This window comes from Helicoverpa zea, chromosome 17 (assembly GCF_022581195.2).
Source record: "Helicoverpa zea isolate HzStark_Cry1AcR chromosome 17, ilHelZeax1.1, whole genome shotgun sequence".
NCBI classification, from domain to species: domain Eukaryota; kingdom Metazoa; phylum Arthropoda; class Insecta; order Lepidoptera; family Noctuidae; genus Helicoverpa; species Helicoverpa zea.
This window is the reverse complement of record NC_061468.1, coordinates 7,165,427-7,181,732: the sequence shown is the minus strand read 5'-3', so window position 1 is coordinate 7,181,732 and position 16,306 is coordinate 7,165,427. Positions and strand designations below refer to the sequence as shown.

General features: G+C 36.3%; 1 protein-coding gene across 1 annotated transcript in view; it reads left to right on the top strand.

The window, feature by feature from the left end:
• LOC124638066 (G-protein coupled receptor dmsr-1-like) overlaps positions 1–16,306 on the top strand; it is a 135,424-nt gene that overhangs the window by 51,827 nt on the left and 67,291 nt on the right. The gene's annotated exons all lie outside the window — the stretch shown is intronic.

Sequence of the window (16,306 nt, the reverse complement as noted above, 5' to 3'; positions counted from 1 at the left end):
ATGCAATTAGCTCTCTAGCATTGTTTTGGATGTTTTTATTTCCACATATGTCTTTTATGGCAGTCCAAAGCCTTTTGGGATTGTTTTTATTTCCGTCTATTTCCTTCTTGTTGTGTAAAGTTTTGAGATTTCGTAGCAACAAATGTACGTGGTTATCGGGTGTAAATTAAGTGTTTGGTGGCATCATTAGGGTTGGCTTTGCACTCTAGGTGTAGTTTGTCACGGTGTCTCATGCATCTAATTAAGCCGGGTGTGACCCATGGTTGGATATTGGATATTAGTTATGTCGAGATTTTTATTTCTTTTGTGTATTTGTTAATGGCACTAGTAACGATGTCGTTGAAAAGGTTTAATGAATTGTTTACACATGAGCAGCCCCGGATCTTCAATTTTTTTTAGGCGGGGCAAAATCTGCAAAATGCCGCCCCGCCTACCTATTACCTATTTATGTTTATTTTCACCTTTATCATCCATATAATTTTAGCTATCAATATGTAGGCAGGTAGGGCTGTCTTTAGCTCATGTAGCGCCTAGGTGCAATCATCACCCAAGCGCCTGGGTGCAATCGTCACCCAAGTGAAGTACTTAGAGTAGTCACAAGGAATATAAATAAGAACGTTCGAATGAAGTGCACTATTTGGTAGGTAAAGGACTTAAAAAAATGTGTCCAATTCATTGTAGGCTCAAACTGTTGGCGGTTTAAGTTATAAAAGTCGAGACAGAACGATGCAATCGTAAAAATTAGCGCGAGCGAAGCGAGCGCGCAATTTTTTTAATTTGGTACACAAAAGGTTAATTAGTTTTAAAAAGCGCTGTTACAAGCAGGCGGAAGCGCAAACTTTTTTGTTTTTGAGGACTCCATAAATATTTTTTTTTTACTACATTTGACTTATAAAAGTAAGGCAGCGTGGACTTGCTGCGGGTTGTTCGAAAGAGATACCGCGGCCCTGGTACATAAAAGGCCCACGACGGAACACGACGGTTTTTAGTCAGTAAGAGTGTGACACTCCCTCACCGCTGCTAACCCACAGCGGGAGGGGTGGGTCATTTGATGATTTTTAACGTCGCTAAAAAAAAAGAGGCAGCGTGGACTTGACTTATGAAGTCATTAAGGCAATGCATGTATAATATTGCGCGAGCGAAGCGAGCGCGAAATTTTTTGAGCTTGCGACACAAAAATACCTGATCAAGGATATTGTAAAGCAATAAAAAGCCGCGAGCGTAGCGAGCGCGAGTTTTTTTAAATTATTTGTTTGAAGACTCACAAATTAAACTGGGAATTATGTACAAATAAAAAGAAAACGTGATTAGAGACCGAATAAATGACCGACGACCGAGTCAATAAAAATAATAAACAATCAGAAAAACAGCCGCGTTGTCATTTAGCTGCGAGCGTAGCGAGCAAGAATTTTTTCAGTTACTTAGTTGGAGGATGTTAAAAGTAAAAAATAATCAAAATGATCAATCAAAAAAGCGAAGGCGACTTTTTTAGGAACTTTGCTCGTCAGTATCGTGATACAATGTGGAACTTCCTTATCAAACGGGTGTAATTTCATCGAAATTTCCTGGTGGTGGGGCGTCCCGCGGCGCCCCTGAGTAAGACCGAGCAAGGCGCCCGGGTCATGCGCACACCCTGCACCATAGGTTAAGATGGCGCTGTAGGTAACCATTACAGTAATCTGTGATGTAGGATTTAAAATAAAAATAAATATATGCGATAAGCGTTCCTGGCTCATAGATGATCGCAAATAATTTTTAATCATTTTTAGTTTGCTAAAACTTCGCCTCGTGAATAATAAATGTTCGTGCAGTGGTGCAGGGTATCGCTCAAGTTGATATGGCCATGAAATTGCTGTACTTGTGCTATTATTTATTCCGTGGTCAAAGTTAAATAAATGATTATCCATTGGTCTGTGAAGTGTGAATTTGGTAGCCGCCTGATTGTGCCGCCCCCTGAATTTGCCGCCCGGGGCACAGGCCCCGGCTTGCCCCCCCCTAGATCCTGGGCTGCACATGAGGAGTAGTATACGGGTTTCCCAGTCTGATTCGGCGATCTCATCAACCACAGCGTCCCAATCGGTTTTGATTTTCCAGCGTTTGGTTTGTTTCTTGTTCTGCGACTTCAGGGGTACACTACATAGCGCTAAGTCGTGATCTGTGATGGATAGGTTGCATATTAGACCGAGTGGAGTTGCGTTAGTTTTAACGAAAATATGGTCAATATATGAGCCACCTCTTGTGGGAACAGTTATGGCAGGGGCCAGGTCGTGTGAGGCCATGAGGCACGAATAACTTGATGCCTGGCTATTTTCTAAATCAATAATGTTTATATTGATGTCCCCAGCTACTAAGATGGTTTGCTTGTGTTTTATATCATAAAGAGTTGTGTCAAGATGATTTTCAGAATTAGGTACCAAACGCCAAACCTTTGATAAAAAAGAAACCTTTTACTAAAATCAAAGATAATCACGTTCCATTTATATAAAAAAAACACTACTTTTCATCAGAGATAATCATATAAATACTTATATGATTATCTCTGATGAAAAGTAGTGTTTTGTGTAAGTATAACTTGCTATGTTTATTCTGTGTTTACATTCAATATTATTAGGCTTGTTTTCACCATACCATCGAGGACAACACGCCTTCATTGACGAATTTAGGTCAGTGTGTAATGTCCTTAGGGAATTTAGCTGTTCGGCGTTATCAATACGAACATATAGGTATAAATACTTCATTATTCCATCACTAATTACCATGCGATTCTTACTTAATTATGTACAATAACAGATAGATAAAATGTGGATTTTTATGTTTACTTATTTTATACTTTTTAGTCAGGTATATGGTATATAACACAATTTTGAAAAACATAGAGGCAAAGAAATTGGTTAGTTCTTAAAAAGACATGTTATTTCATGCGTTAAGTATTTACCTACGTGTCCTTATGACTTATTTGACCTAAATTCAATACCTTAACTAACGTAGGTGTCTTCGGTCAGTCCACAAGAAAACAAACAAATCGTTAGGTATTTGACTTAAATACAAACTTTCGTTATTTTTTATACCTAAAAAGTGCCAAGAGAATTAGATTTAAAAAGATAGTCTCTTCAATTTTTGGTATTAGGTAATTTATAATCATGCCATTTAGGTTCAAAATTTCCCAATGTTTTCACAAAATTAGTTAAAAGCAAATAAAAATTGATTACGAAAACAAAGTTTGCTCAACTCTGTTTGAAATAAATCAAAGTTTAGGACCAAGCAATGTTGGTTTAAAATAAAATACGGACTCGTTATTTACAGTTCCCAAACATTGCAAAATTATGTAGATCAAGTCTTCGGGGGTTAAAAAGGGTTATTTTAGAACGAATTTGATCTCTATGATGAAATATAAGGTTCTAAACAAAAAAAAATTGTTTAGGTACCTTAAGTGTACTGCGTTGGGTGGCCCCGGTAAATGGGTTGAGGAGGTCAGATAGGCAGTCGCTCCTTGTAAAGCTCTGGTACTCGGCTGAATCTGGTTAGACTGGAAGCCGACTCCAACATAGTTAGGAAAAGGCTCGGAGGATGACCTTAAGTGTACTGCAAACTTAAAGACGGCCGAATGTTTGTGTGGGCTCATAAATCAGTATGAAGATGAATGAGAGTACGCACGTTACAATTACATTACGCAAATAGGTCAACTGAAAACTTTGATTGCAATTGAAAAAAAAATGCTAACCATTGGGTCAACATACTATGTCGTTAACATACAGTCAACTATACATCGGGCCTACTGTTTAGTCTACAGTGTGCCCACTCTTACCGTCTTACCACAAAAACTTTTTAACGTCAGTTTAAGACTTGTCTAAAAAAATGTCAAATTATGACGTTGACATATGGTTCATTTTGGAGCCACATTTTTTTTAGACAAGTGTAAAACAGTGGTTAAAGTTTTTGTAGTAAGGCCATTAATGTTTATTTATGTGGGTAAATTAAAGCCCACAAAGCTTAAAAAATCTGAACCAAACTGTAAATGTTTTACGTCTACTGAAAATGGAAAATGGACGTAAATAGAGTTAGGGAGTTCGGGGAGGTATACTAATAATAATAAAAAGGGCTTCATTAGCATGGGCGTAGCCACACTGGGGCAAGCTGGGGCACTTGCCCCACCCTGGGCCCCGGCTCTGACCTATAAGGTGTCTGATTAAACAATGTTTTTTTTACTAACTCTAACTAACAACATCAACAATCATATATTATGTACTATCGTAGGTTATTGCACAAAAAAATTGTCGACTTTGAAAAGAGCGCGATCTAAACAAAATACACGCTCGAGTTCCCGAACGTGCGCGGTGCGCGCGTCATTTGAGAGCGAGCCGTATTCCCTAAAAGAATAGTTGCTATGTGGCGTAGCGAGCCGAGCCGTCATCCAAAAAATAATGCATTGAAGGAGATGGAACTGGTAGATGTGATCAAAATTTCGGAAATGCAATTTTATCCTAGTGTAAAAACCGCGCTCGCTATTTTGCTTGCCCAGCCATGTACGACCTGTACAATAGAACGATCGTTTAGACCAGTGGTTCTTAACCGGTGGTCCGCGGACCACTGTTGGTCCCTAGAGGCATTCCGAGTGTCCGCGAAGCTTAGCTGCGCGACGTTGCTATACGCTAGACGAACCGAGCACGAGCGAAGCACAAGCGGAGCCGTCGTTCGTGGCATGAAGTGTGGACGAACAACGAACCTACAACGATCACTGTTCTCGAACGTAGTTTTCTGCAGTGAGTTCGCAGCTCTTGGCGAACATGGATGATATTAATAATATTGCAGTAGCCGCTGCTGTTGCAACAAGCCAAGCCCTTTTTATAAAGGGCGTCACAAGGGCAAAACCAACAACAGGCGGAACGCAGCCGAGCACGAACGAAATGCTCGCAGCGCGCTCGTTAGAAGCTTGTAATTTGGTCCAGACTAGACGAATTGTGTTCGGCTCGTGCTCCGCTCGTGCTCGGCTCTTCTAACGTAGACGCAGCTTTAGGTATCTAACTTTATTTTTATCGACTAATCTATGCGAGCGAGGGGGTTTTCGTATAGACGTAAATCGGGTGTGTCGCACCTAGTCACCCTATTCATGAAAATGGATATTTGGGCGACATTTTACGTAGTTTTTGGTTTTGAGTCTTAAAAAATAACTAAAATTTCGCACTCGCTTCGCTCGCGTATTCAGAAACTATATTATTTTTGCATTTGTCAACAAACAAAAAGTTAAGTAGGTACGTTTGGGCTAAATTTTACGTAATATTTGGTTTAAGTCCGATAAAAATTTTGCGCTCGCTTCGGTCGCGTATTCAGAAACTATATGCCCTTATTTTTGCATTTGTCAACAAACAAAAAGTTAAGTACGTTTGGGCTAAATTTTACGTAATATTTGGTTTAAGTCCGATAAAAATTTCGCGCTCGCTTCGCTCGCGTATTCAGAAACTATATGCCCTTACTTTTGGCTTTTGTCCTGTGTGTGATCGTTTATTTTCTGTACCTGAAAATGGGAGGGCCCCCGCCCTCCCCCGGGAGATAGGTTGACTGCTGCCCCACCCTGAGCCCAAAGCTGGCTACGCCCATGAGTAAAGCGTGACTTTTTCGATTATTTTTTCCAGTTGATAAGAATTCAAGTGACGTGTCAAACAGTTTACAGCGTTTTTACACTAGCGGACTTTGTCGCGCGTAAAATACCAAACGTAGGTACCTACTTACGCACGTAACATTCCACAAATTCCTGCAAAAAATCTATACCTATCGCGGATCCAAGTGTCATTGTTTGTACGGATAGTTGTCAATTGTTTGTTGTCATTCATACGCTCGACAAACGAACCACGGAAAAATCGAGCCTATAATGCGCTGGTGTGAAAGCTTTCTTACATAATAAGTGTCATAATCCGGTACAGTGAAATACTAGACGTTGTTCAAATAGTTGTTTCTGCGAATTATTCTGAGCTTATTGGAAATATTTCACAATAAATATTGAGGAAGGAGGAGGAAAATTTCCAGACAGTTCTCAAATACCTACCATTTGAGAACTGTCTGAAAATTTTAATTAAATGCCTTTAAAAAAAAGAAAGTCCAAATCAACGTTTTTCTGCTGTTGCTAGAGGATGAAATTAATGATTTTTTTTTTTTGCTAACTAGGGTAAAACCCAGATAGTGGCCCCACTTTTCAAAAAAGCAATATTATGTAGAAATATGTACTTACTTAATAAGAATAGGTAATGCAACATGTGTATCAAAACACAGGTCTTTGAACCATCATATTAGCCTATTTTATTAAACATAATTCTTTTTATATATAAGTCTTTTTATCCATGGTCTATTCTTTTTTTGTATAGCTGTTGGTTTTCCTAAAAAATAAATAAATAAATAAATAAATAATTATTAAACGTTTTGAGTAAATACTGTTTTATTTGACCTCTCAAAAGAAAATCTAAAAATTGCTTTTATTAAGTAAAAAAATATAAGGATTGTAGCTTTTATTGTAACTACAAAACTGACAGCTTAAGTATGGATTTCGAAAAAAAAACCTATGATTAGACTGAAAAATGAAATGAGAAAAAACCTAGACAGACGTTTACACATAAAATCCATATACAGTGTATCGATAACTTACAAACCATGTACGTACAATGAATTGTTAATATGAGATAGACGAGCCGTATTATTTTATGTCTCGTACTTGATCGAATAGCGGCGGCGTAACAAGGATATGATTGATCTTACAAAATATATTGTCTGAACTGTATTTAAGCTAATATATTCAATAAAATAATAGTAAACTTATGCATACGTATATGGTTTTTGCTGATGTTTTTTTATAAGATTGAACTATATGTGATAGAAGTTTGAATTAGGATGAATAATCTAATTATGCTAGCAAGCGCTTTAACCTGGTCCCTGAAGCAACTTTCCACTCCCGGGTAAAAAGTAATGACGGCTCTTGTCCATGCTGGTTTCACCAAGGAGAATTTCAAAAATTTGTACATGACTAATATCTATGTCACTTTAAATAGTAATGAATCTAAATTATAGCTTTTAAAGGATACAAAAAATTATATGAATATTATAACAAACATTTTATTCTGCTTCAGGCTAAGCGTCCACCAGTTTGTCATCAAATTCGCCCTAATTCCGAAGTATAAATAAACACGCTATTTTCAGATTCTGTTTAACAAATTGTTGTTACAAATGGAGTAAAGGAAAGTTCCAAAGCATTAAGTTTGTCGTTCATATCAAATTGGTAAGCTGTTTCAGCCGCTTTCAGTCAGCACCTTTTCAAACGACTTGTCTTTATTTGCTTGGCATATCTCAAAAAATTGCCTCCATTAAGGAAAAGCCATGCCAGGAAATAAAAAAATGAATATTTGAACAACTTTCGCATAGTGGGTATTCATAAAATTAATCAGAAGCCTTAGTACAGGAAAGTAATTTTAAATGCGGCGTTTTCGCTTGTTTATTTTCGCTTGTACCCGAGGATCGGTAGAATGGAATTAAAGTTTCATTGAAAATTGAATGCGGACGTCGACAAATAACTGGGTTTCGGACAGTCCCGATTTTATTTGTGAGGAATTCAAGAGTTTTATTTGTTCAAAACAAAATGATTTTATATTCAAAAATGAATGGATCTCGTCTGTCTATTTCCATCTCTAATTTTCGTATAACGCCCAGAGCTACGAAAAAAAAAACAAACCATATTTTCAATCAAATTCTATATTTAAACTTGATCACATAACTTTTTTTTTTTATATTATGTAGAATTATGTTATTACCAAAACATTGCAAGGTAAACAAGGTCAAAGGTGAGAAAAGGGTCACTTAATGTTGCTTGACGGCCAAGAAACGGTCGCTGAGGTCCTTTTTTGTACGCATATAGATTTTACACCCAATATCGTAATGTAATGATAATGACATTGGGTCCTGTACGTCCCTAAGGGCTACGTGTATAGAATCCATGGAGACCAAAATGACTAGCGGAGGTGCCATAATGAAGAATCTCGTAAGAAAGTAGCGCGCAAAAATTGGGTGTGCGGGGGACGAGGAAAGTTACTGTCCCTTATACGCCTTCCTTGGACGGGGCCATTTTTAGTAATACCACAAATCGTTAACAGATGTCTCACAGACTCGTTAGTTAACTCGTAACTACTTAATCGTTTTGTTCATACCCACCGGACGTATTTGACCTAGAAGAAAGCGTCTGACCTACCAGCATGATGGCATCTCCACCCATCTTTCCTTACTCTGTGATAGAACCCCTTAGGTAATTTGTATGCGACAGATAGACGAACTCGGTACAAACGCCAGGTGACATATTTACGTGTTGCTTTTACAACCAGGAAGTATTTTCTCAAAAACGTGATCCTATTTGAATTCTAGTTTGGTACGTACAAAACTAAATATGGAAATCTAAAGGTTATTACTCTTAATAGAAGAGTTTGCCTTTGAACTGATGTTAGATCCATAACCCTAAGAATAATGTTATTTTATCGAACTTTACGGTTTCACCTGTAGGAAGTTTAATTAAATATTGCCTAGAGCAAACCTACTTCTATCCTCCGTACCCAAGTTATAGTGAGAGTTCTCAGATATCTTGTACTTTTCATAGTCCAAGATTTTTCCGTTTTACCTAAATAGTTTTCAAAATAAAAATGACTTTCGTTTATTTTTGCTTAGAAAATTATGAACCTCGAAAATGTACCTATATAAAAATATATATATCTATCAATACTCTTCTGTCGTCATCTCACATGTAACATTCTTTCTAACCATAATTAACTTTCGCACAGTTCATCTATCGTTTCTTTGGTCGTCCTCTTCCACTATATCCATCCAGTTTCACGGCCAAAACCTTGTTTGACGCTTATATTTATGCATTTATGTTTTTTAGGGTTCCGTAGCCAAAATGGCAAAAACGGAACCCTTATAGTTTCGTCATGTCCGTCTGTCCGTCTGTCCGTCTGTCACAGCCGATTTACTCGGAAACTATAAGTACTACAGTGATGAAATTTGATGGGAATATGTGTTGTATGAACCGCTACAAAAATATGACACTAAATAGTAAAAAAAAGAATTGGGGGTGGGGCCCCCCATACATTTAACTGAGGGATGAAATTTTTTTTTTCGATGTACATACCCGTGTGGGGTATCAATGGAAAGGTCTTTTAAAATGATATAAAGTTTTCTAAAAAACATTTTTCTTAAAGTGAACGGTTTTTGAGATATCAGCTCTCAAAGTCGTAAAAAGTATGTCCCCCCCCCTCTATTTTTATAACTACGGGGTATAAAATTCTAAAAAAAATAGAGGTGATGCATGCTAATTAACTCTTTCAACGATTTTTGGTTTGATCAAAGTATCTCTTATAGTTTTTGAGATAGGTTGATTTAACTGTAATTTACGGAACCCTTCGTGCACGAGTCCGACTCGCACTTGGCCGGTTTTTTTATCTCGTAGTGGAATCTAGATATTCGTAACGAAATCCAGAGTCTTTTTGACCCTAACTTTAGCAAAGCCTTTTATAATTGCATTCTGGCTTCACCATTGTCTGATGAGGGTACTACCCTTTTTAATACTGTTAAATTGGGTAGAGAGTATGGAAATATTAAGCTCGGCCATATCTGTATGTTAGTTTATCCTTGATTTTATTCAGAATCTAAATCTCCCCAAAAGATTAATCGTATCATATCGTAGTGATTTAAGTTAATCGTAAAATATGTCAACTAAAATTTCATATCGTAATATTCACATATGAACTAAAATTGTAATATATGTTTTATTATAACTTCTATTTTTGGACAGATTACTAATAAACTGTACACTAAATTACGCGAAACGAAATATTACCTCTTACTTGGTCCTATTACAGACTTCTCGTTTTATTAATTCTGAGTGCCTGGGGTATAAAAATAAATTCGTCAAATTATAGTCACTGTATGTACCTACTTGAATTTCAACTACTTAAACTTGATATTTAGAAATGTTATTCTCAATTGTGAAGAAAACGTACATTGAGCTTTATTCTACTAACCTAGTTTCAGAGTAATTGAATACCTACACCTAAAGTTCAACTGAAGCCTGACTTTCATCTTTTTCATATTTCTATCTGACATTTGATCATGACCTTCACCGCTCAACCTATACCTACGTACATCATTCTTAGCTTCGATTACCAATAAACAATTCCAAAGTTAATCAAACTCGATAAACATAAAACTAATAAATCGACCCAAAACTATGAGATACGTGGGTAGCGAATAATTGTTTGTTTTGTTTTGTCCCAGGCCAACGTTTTGTCAATCACAACGTGCGGCCTTGTAACTAAACCCTGCTATAACTCTTCTGCAGAACAATATACAAGAAATGAGAACAATATTGTCGTTGTAATATGATAGCTGAAGAACGGAAAACTTTGCACGTGTTTGACTTCCTATAGATTCTAGGAAGTTGATAGTGTCGTTCATGCTTTTATTCTTCCATTTCTGGTAGACGACTACAGTGCTTTATTTTAAGTTAAGCTTTTTTTACCTACCCATTTAGTAGGAAAGGGTGCCACTTGATAGCTTGATTTTTAAAATAAAAGAACTCAGAATAGATAACTATATAATCAGGTTTATTAAATTGTCTTATTGATAAATGATTAGAATGAATAATTGAACTATAGACGTCAATATCGGCCGGCCATTTGAGAGAAGAGCGTATGGCTCTTCTCTCGATTTCGAGATTCAAGTAGCACTGTCGAATCAGCTGGCTAACATAAGTGGATCATTTAACTCAGCCTAGCTTAGTACTACTAAGTTACGAAGCTTAGCGAGATGGCGGTTTAATGAAGCATTAGAGGAATTAAATTTATGGAGCTAAAATTATTATACGCTGAAATTCATTCACCACTAACTCTATTAATATATTGAAGGCTGTCGCCTCGGTTTCTTGGAAGTACAAAATGGGTGTGACATTTATGAATAGTTATAAGACGTGTCGGGAACGTGGTTTGCTGATCGAGTTGGTTATGTTCGTGCGGAATAAAACATGCGAATAACTTTAGATGTTGCTTTCATAGTTTTATACGTCCAAGTGAGAGTCACACAGTTGATATTTGAAAATTGAATACTTTCTACCAACAATGTTAAAAGCATATAGGTATAAAAAGTAAGTTGAATAAGTTTATCTAGAGACTCATTGGCCCCAGTCAAACCATTACACTGGTTTTGCGGGGCTTAGTAGATAAGTTAAGTATGTTATGTACTTTACCTTTTTATAATATTTAAATAACTATATTTTTTAATTAAAATAATAGTGTGTCTTCAGTAAGTAAAATTAAGTTTAGCTACTTGATGGACAAGTTTCTTTTAACAATAAAAAATACAAAGATTTTATTTACTTCATAAAATGTTTGCTCAGTATACAGAAAAACCACTTATTTCATAAATATTTGAACGTTCAGTTACAAGTTCGTACTCGAACAAGTCCTTGATTCGGACCATTTTAAGTGAGAGTAGCCTCACACTGCAGACTAAACAGTTGTCTGAGAGTACGAAGGTAGGATTTTTTTTTGTAAGATTTTTTTTTAATACGCCAAAAATCATCAAATCACCCCATTCGCTGTGAGTTAGCAGCTTTGAGGGAGGGACTAGAAACCGTCATGTTCCGTCGTAGGCCTTTTATGTACCAGGGCCGCGGTAACTCTTCCGAACAATCCCGCAGCCCCGGCAGGCCTTGGCTTTGTAAAAAATCAATCAAAGTTTTTAGTCGGTCTGACACCGGCCAAATAATTACCTGATCGTTCTTATGTGCGTACTACCATTCATTTTTATACAGGTTTATGAGCCCGAACAAACTATCGGCCGACTAAAAGTTTGCGGTTTGTGTACTCTAAGGCTAGGCGCTGATTGCAACTTTTCGTCGCCATGACTTTTTGTCACTGTCACCTGCTGTCACCCACGGTGCGCTCACTGAATCTGTTCTTGGTTGACAAATCGCGTTCATTTTTGTATGCCGGCTGAGTGACAAAAAGTCAACAGTGAGCGGACTCCCATTGTAATGTACGTACGTGTACGCGAGTGACAGTCACGTCACTCCGGCATTGCCTGCTGCTGCAACTATTTGTCACCGTCTTATCACGTCACCATAATGAGCGCACTCAGTATAGTTTTCATTGCACTTGACTAAGTGACAAAAAGTCATGGTGACGAAAAGTTGCAATCAGCGCCTAGCCTAAAAGTTCGAATTCGAACGAATAAGTACTCGATTCCGACCATTTTAAGTTAAGCTCACTAATTGATCGTTACGATTTAGAGAAGGATTTGTCTATAGGTACTTAGTTATAGAAATCGATGTCAATGACCTTTGATAGTTAATCGTTTTGGTCCATTTTACGCGTGTACCATTACAGGGTGGTACGAGGTAAATGGCCTTGGTAATTATAATGATTCGTCACAATCTATTTAGGCAGCCACATTCTTATGGTGTTCTTGCGTTAACGTTAAATTAAGTGATTTGGGGTTTTTAGTTGACATGTTACCGCGTTTTTGTAGGCTTTTCAAAAAGTCTTTTGTCAGAAAATACATATCGGACATTTCTGTTTATTTCTTTTTCACTGTTTAAATATTTTCTGTACCTACATTTCATAAGATCTGAAACAAATTGAAAAAAAATTAACAAAAGTTCATGCGTATCCTAAAGCGTAGGTGTTCGCAACATTTTTCCATTAACAACTTAACGTACAATGAAGCCGGTTAAAAATAACGCTCCATGTAATGAAATACCAATTCTTCAGTAACGAGGTTTCCATATCAATGGAAATAGCATTTACCTACGTAATAAATAAATTGACTAACAAAACCGGCACCCACACATGTGAGTACAGCTCCCAAGCTTTCTTACGCACACATATGCAAATCTGAGTGTGTAGAACACACGGTAGAACGTTATTCTGTTTTCAATTGTAAACAGAACATTTGTACGTGAAATACGCCACTGTCTAGAGCTTGTTTACATATCGGACAGTCTAGACTAGTGGGTGCTTCTAGAAGGCGTGTTGCATCAATTCATACTTTTGTAGGTTCAAAGACCTCTATCTTGGGAGACTAAAATATAAAATTGTAGATCAATCTAAAATTAAAATCATTCAGCATGTCATTTTGTCTTGTTTAAATTCTCACTTAACTTAGGGCCAATTTTTCGATCGCGAAATAAATATCGGAAGAATATTTGACGTCAAAGAAAATGTGTCAAAACTACGCCTACTTATAAACTCAGATAAAAGTTAACGAATGATTAAAAATTACCCTTTAAAGTAAAAAATTATATCATCAAAATCCATAAACACCTATGATATGATACTATACTTATAGGAGTAGAAATTTCGCAAGAGAATTCGTCTGGTGCGTAGGAGAAGTCTGACGGAGAATCGATGCGAGCAGATGTTTCTATTAATGGTCTATAAACTTGCCAACGATCAGTATTTAACGGCCTAACTGAGGTATTTAACACAAGTTTTTTGTAGACCATCTTATATATGTACTTTGTGAACATTAATAGAGCTTTAGTTAATTTTTACGACTGTTTTTTGCAACATTTACGCTTATTTTAATTAGTGTTTGAAACTTTGACGAAACACTTTTCTTAAAGACTTACCTACTGGCACAATTTTTTTCTATTACAAGTAGGCTTTTACGAAGTTAAATTATTATTAGACTAGCTTTCATAAAGAATAAATTACTACTTAAATGTGACGACTTAGCGATAGTTATTCAAATAATATTTTAGGAATTACTTGCTATTCTGTCAGAAAATAAACTATAACGATTTGTAAAGTTATTCTAACTTAATAGAATAACAATAGGGACTAAAGTTTCCAATCTAGTTTCTTTGTAGTAAATTAAGGCTGGAAAACAAAACGTTTTGTTTATAAACTGCCAGTAAAACAATTGTACAATTTTCACAATTGGAAAATAAATGCTGGTCCCAGAAGATTCTATAATTATTTCAGAAAACTAGAAATAATACATAACTAAACATGATCAGAATTATGTAGAATCACATGCAATAAACAATATGTATACGTAAGGTTCGTGGCACACATATCTCTATTATAAGACGGAAAGAGATTCGTATCAAGTCAAGCAAATTAGTATCATCCTGCCGGGGCTGCGGAATTGTTCGAAAGAATTACCGCGGCCCTGATACAAAAAAGGCCTACGACGAAACTCGACGGTTTTTAGTCAGTAAGAGTCTGACACTCTCTCCGCCGCTAATCCACAGCGGGAGGGGCCAATAGATGATTTTTGACGTCGGTAAAAAAACCGTTTAGAATCATTAGTACGAAACTCTCTACATACATGCAACGTACACTAATTGGAATCATAACTTAATCGTCGCTATGATTGCCATCCGTTTCCAAGTTGATATGTGTGCTTTGACTCAAGTGTATGTATGGCTCAATTTGTATAGCAGTACCTAGTATCAATGCTGATTGTAGATTGACATAATCATAAGTTCAGAGAACTACAAATAACAATTCCATCGAAGTTTCTGGAAGTAGGATAGGCAATCCATCCATAAATAAAGTAGTACTCTTGTAGGTGGGTACTGCTTTCAAAACATTTATTATGCATAAATTTTGAATTAATATTTGTACATGGGTGCTTAAATTGCATTTCAAAACGATGGAGATATGCGCGAACAAACATTAAAATAGTAATTCAAACATCCAATTGAGAACCACCTTCATTTTGGGAAGTCGATTAAAAGTGAGATGAGTAATTACCTATTAATAATTTATTGTCCTAACTTTGTACAATTACAGTCAAGAATTGGTACCATACAAACAATTTAAATTGAAATTCGTGACATAAACAGATTATATTATAGCTTTGAAACTTTGTCATTACCGAGTTTCATGGGAAAGCTTCGTTTATTATCTATACATATAATAAATCTGTAGAAAAGTAATTTTTGTACATTGAAGAAATTGACAAAAAAAATAGCCAGCATGTTAAAGGATAACTAACAGAACCCATTTCCATCATTTTTGTCATTTTTGTCTGTTTGTCTGTTTATCTGTTTGTTTGTTCGGGATTCACGTAAAATCTACGAATTAAATGCAGACAATGCTTATATACAAAAATTCTACGTAACTTGGGGTATTACTTAGTTTTTGTTTCATCGAAATCGATTCACTCTATCAAAAGATATGATTAATTTTGTGAATTCAAGATGTAAAATATTACGACACGCAATCTATTTGTCAAAACTGTACATTTGAATGTTGTACTTATATTAGTTGATCGGCCTATTATTAATCTTTACACAGAAAATCACACCTTTATGAGTAACTTCGGAAGAAAAAAAAAAATGAAAATTTTGTTTAGCCAAGGTTAAAGTAGCTCCATCTGTGGTAAATAAAATACACCATCAATTTGTCAAAGGAGCGAGGTGGTAAATGACAATACATTCTTTATAGAGGATTATTATTTCAACAGATGGAGTTGTGTATTTTCCGTAATTCACCATATTTTAACACGAAGTGTAATTTTTCGATAGACATTTCAATAGTGTTTGTCAGTTTGCCGTGCCACATCAAAATCCAACTATATTATTACCTTGATGAAAGGAAAATAAATAGTTCTCGGCCAAATTTAAAACGGTGCCATCTAAATTATTTTTTGAACATAATGTCAAAAATGATGACTTTAGTGGAACAATTAATTATCATTTAAAGTTACAGATGGAGTTCATATCAGGATTTTTTCATAAACATAGTTTAGCTTATCTTCCACTAATGTGGTGACCTTAAAACAAATTACTTTGAGTGAGTAGTATTAAGTAGACCTTTTTTTCCGACGTCAAAAATCATCAAATGACCCCTCCGGCTGTGGGTTAGCAGCGGTGAGGGAGTGTCAGACTCTTACTGACTAAAAACCGTCGTGTTCCGTCATAGGCCTTTTGTGTACCAGGGCCGCGGTATCTCTTTCGAACAACCCGCAGCCCCGGCAGGCCTTGGCCCTGCTGGGCCCCGCTGGGGTTGTATTAAGTAGACCTTAATTATTTTTTCTGATGCAAAATATGTAAACTTAATCCTAGAAGAAATGAGGATCTATCTCTCGCAAGCGCTGCTAAGCGTGAGGTAGGTAATGTAGGATTCTGTAGCTTTAAAAACAAGCCCAGATACAAAGTGCAGATAAGAATGGGAGCTTTCTCGATTTAATACCATACACACGTAAAATGCTTTATGCGTCTGAAAACGTACAAATTACGCGCCGCATACCAAAGACATGTTTACTTTCAACTTCT